Source organism: Cyprinus carpio, chromosome B12 (genome assembly GCF_018340385.1).
Source record: "Cyprinus carpio isolate SPL01 chromosome B12, ASM1834038v1, whole genome shotgun sequence".
Classification (NCBI taxonomy): Eukaryota; Metazoa; Chordata; class Actinopteri; order Cypriniformes; family Cyprinidae; genus Cyprinus; species Cyprinus carpio.
This window is the reverse complement of record NC_056608.1, coordinates 14,723,679-14,736,760: the sequence shown is the minus strand read 5'-3', so window position 1 is coordinate 14,736,760 and position 13,082 is coordinate 14,723,679. Positions and strand designations below refer to the sequence as shown.

At 35.3% G+C, this 13,082-nt stretch overlaps 1 protein-coding gene across 6 annotated transcripts in view; it reads left to right on the top strand.

The window, feature by feature from the left end:
• The window catches only part of usp54b (ubiquitin specific peptidase 54b), a 103,439-nt gene that overhangs the window by 19,811 nt on the left and 70,546 nt on the right, over positions 1-13,082 (top strand). The window contains exon 1 of one of the 6 annotated variants that reach the window (XM_042735538.1): positions 2,305-2,512. The exons of the other annotated variants lie outside the window; for them this stretch is intronic. The gene's annotated coding sequence lies outside the window, so the exon portion shown is untranslated. Of the gene's footprint in view, positions 1-2,304; positions 2,513-13,082 lie in introns of those variants that run through there. 6 annotated transcript variants of the gene reach the window in all.

The following is a 13,082-nucleotide window of genomic DNA, read 5'->3' as shown; positions in this document are numbered from 1 at the left end:
AGCTCAAAATACCCCACAGATCATTTATTATATCATTTTGAAAATGCCTATTTTGAGTGGAAATAGAATCACGCTGTATTAGATCATGTCTCTTTAAATGCAAATGAGCTGCTGCTCCCCGCCCCATTTTCCAGAATAGAGAAGTGCCTTTACAGGTTGTAACTTCTAAAGAAAACCACTCACTGCTCTGGACTGCATCTATAGCCTTAATAAGGAGACATTTCTTACCTGAATGCTGCTTTTAAATGCTCTAGCGTGAAGATAAACATGGCGGATTGTATGCGGCTCACTTAGGGCGGTGTCTCGGCTAGATTACAGCAGTGTCAATCAACAATCGTGGGTGGGGCTTGTAAATTGTAATGTCACACTTTACAGATTCTGTGATCGGCTTGCTCTGAGATGCTGCTAATGATATGAAGATTAAAAAAAAGGAGCGCTGGATTTTTATCATTATAGGGTGATTGTGTACACACACTGCCGACACACATTTATGTCCAAACAACATGTAAAAGTGAATATTGCATAATACTTGCCCTTTAAATGTACATCCCATTTTGCCTTTGTCATTTTAGGTGTCTTCCTTGGATAGAACACCTTGCCTGTTCACCTCATTCCATTTTAATCACAGGTCACGTATTGACACACATTATCTGCTGTCTTGGCCCTGGGAATTCCCAGAGTGCAGATCTTTTTGTCTCTCTCCTAAAGCATGTACATATTTAACGGCTAATTGTTCCCGTGGGTGCACGGCAAAAGAGGGACAGTGATGGATCAACCAACCAAAATGTTTTGGACTCTGCGTGTCTCTGCTAATATAGCTATTAAGTTATTTGTGCATGCGTATCGCACATTAAGACCCTGACTGCTGGAAGGAGGCCAGCCTCCAGCCGGATGGAAGGAGCAGGTCGGGAGGGACGGGTGTTTGTCAGAGACAGTGAGATAGAAATCAGGAGAGTGCTCCCAGAAGGCCATTCTGCAGTGCAGTGCTGGGTGATGGATGAAAGGAGCGTTTGGAGGGATAGATGGCCTCCTAAGATTTGGATCTGCTCCAAATGCTCTCAGAAGATCCCTCTTGCCTTTGGTGTCTTGCATGTTAATTAATTACAAATTTAATCTGCAAGTTACTTAAGGAACTCATTACCACCTTTGCATTAGTGTGTAGTTCTTTGTAAATCCACTATACTATTATAATATTTTGTTATTGCAATACTATACCTTTAGCATTCCGTACCATTATTGTCTATACCAGGTTTGATACCACAGCAAAAACGAATATGCTAGTAAACAGGTTGCTTTAACAAGTTAAATATTAAAATAATATTTTTATTTTAGTTTAAAATAAATGTTTTTTTTTTTAAATTTGAAATGTTTGTATTTTTGTTGTCTGTTTTTGTTATTTATAGTAGTTTGTTTTACTCTCTCTCTCTTTATTTATTTTAATTTATTAGATTTATTTAATTTAATTGATTTTTTTTATTTTAGTGCATCATTTAGAAAATTTGCTTAAGCAACTAACTGAAATTGTATTTAATTATTATTTTTTAATTATAGTTAAATATTTCATTCATTTTATTTCAAGTAATATAAATGTTCTGAAAATAGTTTTAATTTTAGTTTCACTTTTAGTTAACTGTAATAACTGTAATAACCCTGCATATATCCTATTTTGGACATAAATGTATTGTTTTGTTTGCATTTGTTTATGTTGTTTACTTTCTAAAAATATAGACATTTTAGAGTTTAAATTTTTTTACTATAAATATATTTAAATATTTAAAAAGTCAGGCTGCATATCCATTTTTACGGCTATTAAAATTCTGGCTGATAATGATCATTTGATATTTTCAATATTATTAAAATTTCATACTGTTGAAAAAATAGAAAAAAAGACTGATACATTTAAAAATGAAACACTAAAAATATATATATATATTTTTTATGTTTATTTTAGTATCATTTTGGTACTAAAGCATCATCCTCCTGACATCCCTAAAATCTACCCACAAGGTTGACTTGGTGCATAGACATTCATTTTAGGGGCTTTAGTTGCAAGATACCAGGAGACTGCAGTTCCTCCTGAATTTGTTTTTTAATTACTCACTGCCCGTCCTCGTGTGGTCTTGCATAAAGTGGTCATTTGAATGCGTGCAAAACCCAGTGTAATCATCAGGGAGATCTTTGTTTCTCATCACTCGCTTGTTGTTTCACACCATGAATTGCACATTGTGCAGGTCTCTGCGGTGTCACTGACCCGTACCGAACCCATTTACTGTCAGCCATTGTGTCTGCTTTTCCATCCTCCATGCATCAGAAAACAGAGGAATTGGCTTAAAGGAACAGGACTGAATAATAAACAGTTTGATTTTGAACTTTAGAAGGGCCTTAGTGTTGTACAGCCATAAAGGATTTTAGAGTGTTCAGATCGTCCACCGTTTGTCATATCCTCAGATTACGAGGGTCAGTGACATTACCTCGGAGCGTTTCTGTGGCTGTTCCATCTTACAGTACATTTGTGAGTAATAGTGTGTTATCTCTTTCTTCCTCTCTGATGACTTGATACTGTGTGCCAATGCCTTTTGAGGAGTGTTTAGTTTAATTAGTTCTGACTGTTTTAGATAAATGTTTGGATCAGAGAGACTGATGCTACAGATCGCTCATGAAAAAAAGTGATCAAAAGGGGCCCTGCAAGTATTACCAGTCTCCCTTCATATTTGTGCCTTTGAGCTGTTTTGATAATGAAGGCATTTACATGAAGTTGTGATCAAAGTTCTATTCAGTTTGAAGACCCGGGTTCAAATCAGGTCCCTTTGAGGGGATGATGATAAGTGGGAGGGACGGACCATTATCAACTAAAGTGTGCTTTTAATGATATGTGGTGTCGTTTAGGCAGAGGAATCCTAGGGCTGAGGGGTTTATTCTCTGATTGTATGAGTGCTAACTCACTGAGATCCCTGGATCCACTTTCCCATATCTCCCACAGCCAGCTTAGTGTGATATGCTGAAATTTATGCTGCATTGTTAAATAGTGATAGGCTCTTTACTCCTCCGCTTGTGATATTACGTTATTAGGCTGGATTTTCATACCAGTGATACTCGGGCCTAGTGCATTTATATTAAAAATACATGGGGAAATGACTAAATTATTTTGTGATTATTAAATCTTTTTTTCCTCAAAGAAACCATAAATTCAAGAGCCAAGAAGATGGAAATGTTTAGTTTTAAAAAATAAACCAGTAAAAATCTAGTTTGATTAATCAAAAGATGTTGTCCAAATAGTTTTTGGCTAAATTGATGCAATATTTTATTATTTTCATTTATATGCAGCATATTATATATATATTAGTGCTGTCAAATGAGTAATCGTGATTAATCGCATCCAAAATAAAAGTTTTTGTTTACATAATTACATATGTGTGTGTACTGTATATTTATTATGCATATATAAATACACACATACAGCATATATTTTGTTATCATGTTTACATGTATTTACATGTATATATTTCTATTCATAAAATTTATACATAAATGTATTTAATATATAAACTTAAATATATAGGCCTACATGCATGTGTGTGTATTTATATATACATAATAAATAAACACAGTACATACACATACTATGTAAACAAGAACTTTTATTTTGGATGTGATTAATAGTTTGACAGCACTAATATATATATATTAGTATATATATATTATATATCAGTATATAAACCGGAACTGGTTTTTAGCTTTATTTTGGCCGATCTCTATTCCAGAATTGCACACAAACTGCATTGCTATCATTTCCCAAAATGTAATTTGTGTGGAATTTTGAGGTCTGTAAAGAGGAGTAAATACTCTATCAGGTAGATCAAGCTCACTGTTCGCGATGCTCAAAATATAGGAAAAATAATATGTGGGGGTTTATATGAATGTATCTCTGAGAGGAGCTGACCGTCTTCAGAAATGTTTCAATGGCATTTTATTTTCCATCCACACAACACATAATAAATAATAAATTAATAATCACAACATACGCTGCTGTTCCATAAGCGCCACCTACTGTCAGAGAATACATTTGCATTTTAATTCAGTCTGTCTGCTGTTTTTGTTTTGTGTAGGTGTCTTATGCAGCATTATTTCAAGTCAGACCATTCTGTTTTTGCTTTAAATCTAGAAATTATACAATCTAATTCAAATCAAAAACAACTGCTCATGCTACATGTATGTAGCACCACTACCTTCTCAAAAAAAAAAAAAAAATTCTTGTTGTACCGAACTCGTATCGAACTGTGATTTCTGTGTACGGTTACAACCCTAATATATAATATAATTACATATTATAATATATAATATAATATATTATAATATAATATATAAATATAGGCCTATATATTAAATAACAGTATTTAGCTAGATATTTTTATATTTGTGAATATTTTCCCAGGTATTACAAATATAAAACAATAGGTAGAAACTGCAATATAAATATTTATACTGTAGATTAAAATATATGTTTATATTGCAATATTTACCTTCACTTTTATATTTTTAATGTCTAAGACATAAATATATTGAAATATAAAAAAAAAATTTACAGGTTCCCTAAGAGCAACAGTTGGATGCTTTGGATATATATTACATCATGTGTACATTGTTGAAGGCTGTTCCATTAACAAGGCATTATTTATTTATTTGCCATACGGTTGGCCCAATACCGGCCACCTCATCCAGCTAGAGCTCTTTGCTGGATCTCTCCAAGGCTTTCATGAACCCAGCCCAGCAGTAAATCTTCCTCTGCCCAGCTCCGCCACACTCTCCCAATCAATAAAAGATTACTTCTCCTCCTCTCGCACTGAAAATGCATTAGCTAGTTCCTCATAAAGCACATTCTTCTTACGTTTCGCCACTGCCTTTATATCATTACCGACTCCAGAACTAATAGAGAACATATTTGAATTATGAGTGGGGTATGTAATATGATGAAAGCAAATTGCAGAGAATCAGAATATTATTGTATTTTTTGCCTGTGTTGCTCCGGGCATACCATTTGTTCCTCTCCTTCTTGTGAGTAATTCTGTAGATTAAAAAAATGACAGGACGCATGGAAGTAATGAATTCAAGTGTATTATCTTTATTATAATCACGCATATCAGACCTCATTATTGGTGCCAGTGTCCCCAACATCAAAAAAGCAACAGTCAAAATAATGTCTCGCCTTCATGTCATTATATTAGCTCTAATAATGAATGTGAAGAGGCCTTCTGTGTGAGTTCTCTGTGACAACGCACTATTGGTCCATCTGAAGTGTCTGTTAAATTTAAACCCACGCCCTCTTTTGTGAGTCAGAGTCACTTTGGTCCTCGGGGACCTACAGTCATCAATATGCATTAGCAGCACCATGGCGATCTGCTCCCTCTTCTGTGCTGAATCTGCGAATTTAGCCCTCACGTCCCAGACACTGTGCAGGGCCATTTAGAGGAGATAAACAGAACAATTCAGTTTTATTCATTACACAAGCAAGCTGGATCCCACACACAGATGTATAAAACATGATCTTTAATCATGTTAATCTGGTAAACGCGGTTTCGAAGTAACTGTCCTTAAAGTGATTTTTTTTTTTTTACATTGAATAAATTGCACCTGCAGGAATTATGTTTATATTGCATGACCAGAAGCTAATTCTCCTAGAAAGTAGCTCCACCTTAAATGTTGTTTGAACATACATCTGTTGGCAGTGCATGTGTACACAACCACCCTATAATGTTAAAAATCTACCTGCTCCTTTTTTTTAATCCCCATAAATTATAAGCAGTTTCACCGAACAAGCTACAAAATGACGTCACATTTTCAGACCCCGCCCACGACTGTTGATGGACACTGCCATATTAGCAGAGACCCCGCCCTATTTTATTGTTTGGCTCATATTTGCAGTAGATACTATATTTTACGCTGCTCTCACTTAATACACCGATCTAATATAAAAATGCAATTCCCAACTGTTTACCTTCACAGAAATAAATGACTGTGTTTTTGTAACTTATGTGTGTTTTTAACATAAACGTGTGTGGATTTGACAGTTTAAGTGCAATAAATTATGAAAGAGATCTTAGTTCAGTACTCGTATGCCATGTGACAGCCACTTTCTGTGCACATACTTCGGATGTGTGTACTCAGAAAAGTGTATATCTGTGTATATAGCTATAAATGCACAGCCCTATTCTGGAAAAGGGGCAGGTAGAAGCAGCTCATTTGCATTTAAATATACATGCATGAAAACAGCCTGTTTCTGCTTCCACTTAAAATGGACATTTTCAAAATGATATAATAAATGATCTCTGAGGTATTTTGAGCTGAAACTTCATCCACACATTCTGAGTTCACCTACATCTTGTAAAAAAGGGGCATAATACTGCCGTGCAAAGGCAAAGACCGTAACTTCGATTTTTGTCACCATATAACACCGAACACAGAACACCATATAACACCAGTTACGGCGCTTTCACTTTGTTTGGAACGCTCAAATTGAGTTACATTAAATTCTGCCCCATTTTAATTACGGTGTAGACAAACGAATTAGATAGATCGCGATCTACCAAACAGCTCCATATAACAAAGCACTGTAAAGACTAGATACCTTGGCAGCAATATGTAATCATGAATAACCTTTCAATATTTTTTTCTCTTTTTTTAATGCAGATTATTCACCAGACTGTCACTTAGTTGGATGTGTGTGGACTCGAATGCCGTAGCTAGCATGATCAATCATAAAAACAGTAGTCTACTAACGGTTCACAATTAAATTCATATCCTACCTTTTCTTGTAACCCGATAAAATCAATCCATGGCGATGAACGTCATCAGAGATGTTTAATCCACAAGCATTCTGAGCATTATAGCTTGCTGGCGTTCTCATCAATCCACAAGTCATTCTTTTAGTTTAGGCTATTTAATACAAGTCAATATAAAACCCATTAGGCTATGTCTAGCATTCTTTTACTTCAATGAGCATAGCAAATAAATTGGTATCCACAGTATCCTCTAACATGTTTAACTTTTAGTCTGTTTGTTACAGTCAAAAAAAAATAAATACAATTTTTATTTTTAATACTCACATTCAATAGCCTATATGCGATAGCCCATGATCACTAGATTTTATACAGGTGTTACTATAACATTTTTGTAAATGGTGATCAGCAACCAGATATTGATATTGTGGAAGTTACTGGCTTTTGCCTTGGTGTGACTTCTCACGTTTTGCAGACAATGCAAAGGCAGAGTACATTAACTTTACAAAACAAGTTTGAGCTCACAATTTTTTAATGTAGATAATTTTTAGTGTCCTACCTATAATTAATTTGACTGGACAAGTAAAAATCTTTAAAGTCATTTTTCTCAGTTTTACACTCTTGCGAGTTAAGGTCTTTTGCCTTTGTAGGGCAGAATAGATGCCCTTTAAGGCCCTGATATACTCAAGGTGAAGTTCCTTTTCGTTCTTCATTTAGTGGTAGAAAGAAATACCATGGCAGTTGTACATGGTACACTGTTAGTGGTACACTTTATATAGTAGATGTTGATTGCTTCAAAACAAGCAGCTTTACAGTATTAAACTTGACCAAACAGTGTCAGTCTCTTTCAATAATAATTACAAATTCAGTTTCTGTTATAAAGCAGCTCTCCATTGTGTTCATGCTTTTACACACAGATGTCTGACCTCAACAGACTGAACAAAACAAATGAACCAGACTGGATTTCCACATCTGTTATGTAATCGCCATGGACCAATAATAGTTCAAAGGTGTTTACCAACTTATATAGAAAGTTTACTTTGGTAAGCAGTTTCAAATTCCCAAAATGAACTCCAAAATAACTTAATTTTGTTCAAAATGAAACACACTGGTTCGCTTCGTTTTCTTCGACTTACATTGCATTCTGGTATACATTTTATTAGTTGATGCATTTCGTTGGTATTGAACCTTGGCTTTGAAAGCACCATGCTTTACTGTCTGAGCTATGTTTTTATTTTATTTTTTTTATTTATTTTTTTATAAACACAAACTTACAGATGATTTTGAGAGAGTGTTGAGAATAAGGACTTGTTTGGAGCAAGAAACATTTAGGGGCCCATTCTTCCCAAAAGCTCAGGCACTGTAAATGCCCTTTTGCTGTACAAAGGCATAATATTGTTCAGCTTAGACTCCTTGTGGCATTTACATGCTTTTTAGAGCTTCACTTGACGAAGGCAGATGTTGTTTTATGTTGTTTTTAGTTGCATAGAAGCCTCAAGAAAATTGTTTGGACAAAAACTGCTGGACAAATTTCTTTTTCCAAACTTATTTTTCATATATCTTTTTACATATATCATTTAAAAAAAAATTATAATAAAAAAAAATTTAATTAGTTGTGGCCAGTGTTCCATCGTACACAATGACAGCTAGCTACTCTCATAAAGAGTCATCATACATCTGACAATCCAAAAACATAAAGTAAATAAAATTAACAACAACTACACATTCAATAACTCACAACCAACACTCAATACATGGTTTGAATAAAACATGGTTAGTGTGAACAGAGCCTTAGTGTCTAAAGCTCGAATGCATGACTACAGCTTAATTAGTCCTCCTTTGAATCCCTTTTGCTCTCTTACTTCCAAGTACACACACAGAAGGGCACAGTTCTTAGGACGTTACATCAGAAGAAGAGCGAGTTTGTGAGTTGGGGTTGTCATGATTATAACATTTTGACATTTATTTAACAATTTAATTTGAATTTTAAGTGCTGATCAAATAATCACGATCAGGCGATTATGTTATAATCACAACAGGCATAGTGTGTTTGTTAGTGTAGGATTACTAAAGACCTTGTAACTTTTTCTCCCTTGAAAATCCTTTTTGCATTTCAGAACTTCTCCTCAAAGAGAAAACTTTCTATGCATATCCATCCATTGAGGAGTTTTTCATTCTCAGACATGTTTTGTCATCATTGCTCGCTACAAATATTCTTTTCAGCAGAGCAGATAATGACTTGGATTAGCATAAGAATATTCATGGGCATTTTTACAATAATGCCAAACATAACACTCCATCTGTCCTACTTAAGAAAATCATCAGATTTCCTTCCCGTACCGCTCCAGAATGGCATCAGAAAGCTCCGTCTGTACCATCAGTGGAATCCACAGCATAAAGACGTCATCACTTTGACTTTCGTGACTGCTTCATTGCTTCTGTGTGTGCCGTGTTCCTATTTAAACGTGGCTTTCTCCATCTCACTGGCTCAGATTCAGGTCACTCCCTATAACACAGATGGTGCCGAGCCTCAGTGATGGATGCTGGAGTATCAAGCGGTTCCGCAGAGCAGAGAGATGCATGTGGAAGTCTTTATCGTACCAGCCGATTGGCAGTTCATCAGAGCACTGCAGCCTCTTGCAGTAACTCATAGCCAGGCATTTCGTCCTTATTTTCCTACAGCAGTTCTCTGATACAGCTTTAAAGCAGACGCAATGTGTTCTCCACTTTGCCTGTGGGGGATAGACCTGCAGAAAGAGATGGTTCATGGGAAAAATAATCTTCCGGAGTGTGATAAATTCCTGCTGCTTTTTGCCTATTCAATGATATTCAGGTTATGTACAGTTTCTACCAGTCAGAGACCTTGAATTTCATTTTCCCAGTTTACATATCTTCTCAAAACCTTTATTTTTTGACTTTGTTTTTTGGGTTACGCAGTATGAATTGGCAAATCAATATATCTGTGTGTGTGTGTGTGTGTGTGTGTGTGTGTGTGTGTATAACCTAGTAAGAAAGTTATATATGTAAAATACATTTATTTTATAGTTAGTATAGTTAAAATCTTTTAACAAATTTACTGACATATCGCTTGATATTTACTGATAGAAAAATTAGAATTTAACTTTATTTGGAGTAATACTCATGCACAATGCTCATTTCTTAATATAAAGCCTAAAACGTGCTGTAATGTCACTATTGATGGGGATTGTATGATCTTTGAATAATATGGGTTTTTAAATGCAAGATAAAGTGTACCTGAAGTATACTTGCAGTAGTTACACTTTAGCACAAACATATATACTTCAGAACTACCTCCGTATATTAAAGTGCATTAAGTACAGAATTAGTTGTTTCAATTTAGTAGACTTTTAGTATACCAGCATAGTATTTTAAAAGTACAATTGTAGGGTATTTTTTATTAAGCACCTAAATATATAAATGTATTTGTATTATATTTAGCATGATATAAATGTATGTGAAATACATTTTAGTGTGTGTGTATATATATATATATATATATAAAGATATTTATATTTAAAGTATATATCAATAATATTTCTTTATATAATTAATTAAACAGTAATGATAATAAATATTGAATTATAAAAATTAATTAATAATATTTCTTTATATAATTAATTAAACAGTAATGATAATAAATATTGAATTATAAAAATTAATTAAATCTGAATTGTAATATTAACATTTAATAATAATACCAATATGTTAATGTTGTAAATAATATTAGTAGTAGTAATAGTAGTTAATACTACTACTACTACCACTACTACTACTAATAACAATGTTATAGTTCAAAATTATATTTTACTTATTATTTAAATTATTATTTAAAATAATGATTCATTTATACCAAATAAATAAGTCAAATGAAAATAAATGCAAACTAGTAGTAACAGATTAGACGATTGCAATAACAATTTAGTTATATTATTATTATCATTGTAACAAATACACACACATACAATCACAATTGTTAACGTTGCTTGCAGTTTTTACTTCTTCCACAGGAAGTTTTACAAGATACACACTCACACAATGATGTCACACATGCTCCTGCTGTGTGCCAATGTCACCCTGGGTTTTTGTCACTGTTAGATGGACAGAAGAGCGTGGCTAGAAAATGGAGTGTAATCACACTTTCTGTGGACACAGCAGGGGCGAAAGAAAGTGTTAGGAGACTCATACACATACCATCTCATGTTTGTATGCACCATCATACACACTAAGGATGTGTGAAATGACTAGGTTTCAATATTAGCTACTCTTCTCTGTGGGTTCTCTGAATGACTAGTTAAGAATAGTTGTCTCAAGGAAGTCTTGTATAACTAGACTGGTTTTGGGTTGTGTCCATCTGATGCTCTTCATGGCTTATAACCTTTGTATGTCTGTCCAAAAATGAATAGATTATGCATAATGGCAAGTTACTGTAAATGTAAATTAGAGTTAAACTGAAAAACTGAAGATGCCTTATTCAACATATGTGTTAATATTTATGGTGCTTTCATAAAATATTGTCTTGGCAGCGTCACCTTCTCTCACCTTCAAAGCCCACATCAGCTCACTTGCCAATACTGCACCACATTGCCTCCACACCACACTTAACCCGAAAGTTTTATTAAATTGAAACTTAACTCTATTAATAATTAACTTATGATAATAATGCCACTATGACATTTCATCCACTTTGTCAGTTCATTTTACCCTTTTTTTTATAGTCAGCTGACCAATGGCCAACAAAATAAAACCCTGGCTTAATATAGCTCTGAATGAAGAGGAAGAATGTCATCGCTTTGGATGATTATGTTTGTCTTTTGAGGACAATCTCCAGTTGGGATGTTCGAAAGCTGGTTTGGAACCATCTGTTCTCCTGAGGTTATTTATTCAGTTTGTTTGTGTGTTTGTTATTCTGAGTATAGATCCTATTCCACTTTAGGCTTTATTTGAGAACATTTTGTCTCCTTGTATCCTGGAGTTCCACTCTGGTGGAACATGGTGTGTATCTACTGTACAGCACTTTTCCATCCTACTTTGTGCCGTTAGGAAGTGATTATTATGTGAGCGCTACCAAAATGCATTTTTTTGTGTGTGTGTGTGTGTGAGACTCTCTCTGTCTGTTCCGTAAAATTGAGTTAGCCGAAAGTCCTGACTATTCTCTTCAGCTTCCCTCCATCATTTCTTTTTGGTGTCCTCTTTGAAGTTCCTGGTCCTGAGGCGACACGGGGGTGCTCCGTTATTTAATGTGTCTGCTTTCACGTGGTGTCTCTGAAGGAGACGAGAAGGAAAGTCTGTGCTAATTTTTCTTTCCCTGGAGAAGCCGAACAGTGGAAATAGTCGTGCTCGGATGGTAAGAGGTGACCGCGAGTTTAATACTGCCCCGCCGCCGTCACAGGGGGACGGTAGCTGAAATGGGATTCGCAACGGGAGCTGCTGATTACATAAAAATATTAACGCCACGCTAATACAATTAAACGGCAGAGCTTTAAAGCCCCACCAGCAGATTTCTGTGCTACTTTTTGCTTTTATTTGCTGCCATAATAAGTGAACAGGAAGAATACTTTATGATTAGACAGAACTGTAAAGAAAAAGGTAGCCTAGAGCTCGTGTTTGCTCTTGGCGTGTGTGTCTATCCCCTGAAGCACACTTTACCACAGCAAAATTGAATTGAATGACAACAAAGCCTTTAAAAGGTCCCTTGAAATGAAACGGTTGTGCTGGCATCTAAACTTCTCAGTGCTGGCGGCATTTACGCTGGTCTAGGTTTACCCGCCGGTCGTTCTCGCCCACGCCTCCTCTGCGGATCACAGATCCTCTTGGCTTCGTAACGAGCGGAGGAGAGGAGAGTCCCACATGTGATGAAAAGAAAACTGCTGCTGCATCCAACAGTTTCTTCCAACAGCCTGCTAGTGTTTCCTTAGCAGGGCTCAATAGTAATGATGGACCAGTGGTGTGGGGTCAGTATGAGAGAGTTGTGGGCCAGTTGATGAATTTGTCAACAGCCCTATTGGACCAGTGCTGATATGTCACAAATTTTTTTGGTTTTAAAGGGGTCATATGATGCAATTTAAATTTTTCCTTTCTACTGAAGTCTTAAATTGCATAAAGAAGATCTGTAAAGTTGCAAAAACTAAAGTCGCAAACCCAAAGAAATATTCTTTATAAAAGTTAAGAGTCAACCACACCCCCCTAAAATGGCTAACACGCCCCCACATCTCTACGTCACTATGTGGGAAGATTTGCATAACGCCGTCCCACATGTTCAGGTAAAGAAAGTAAGCATAACTTTTATTC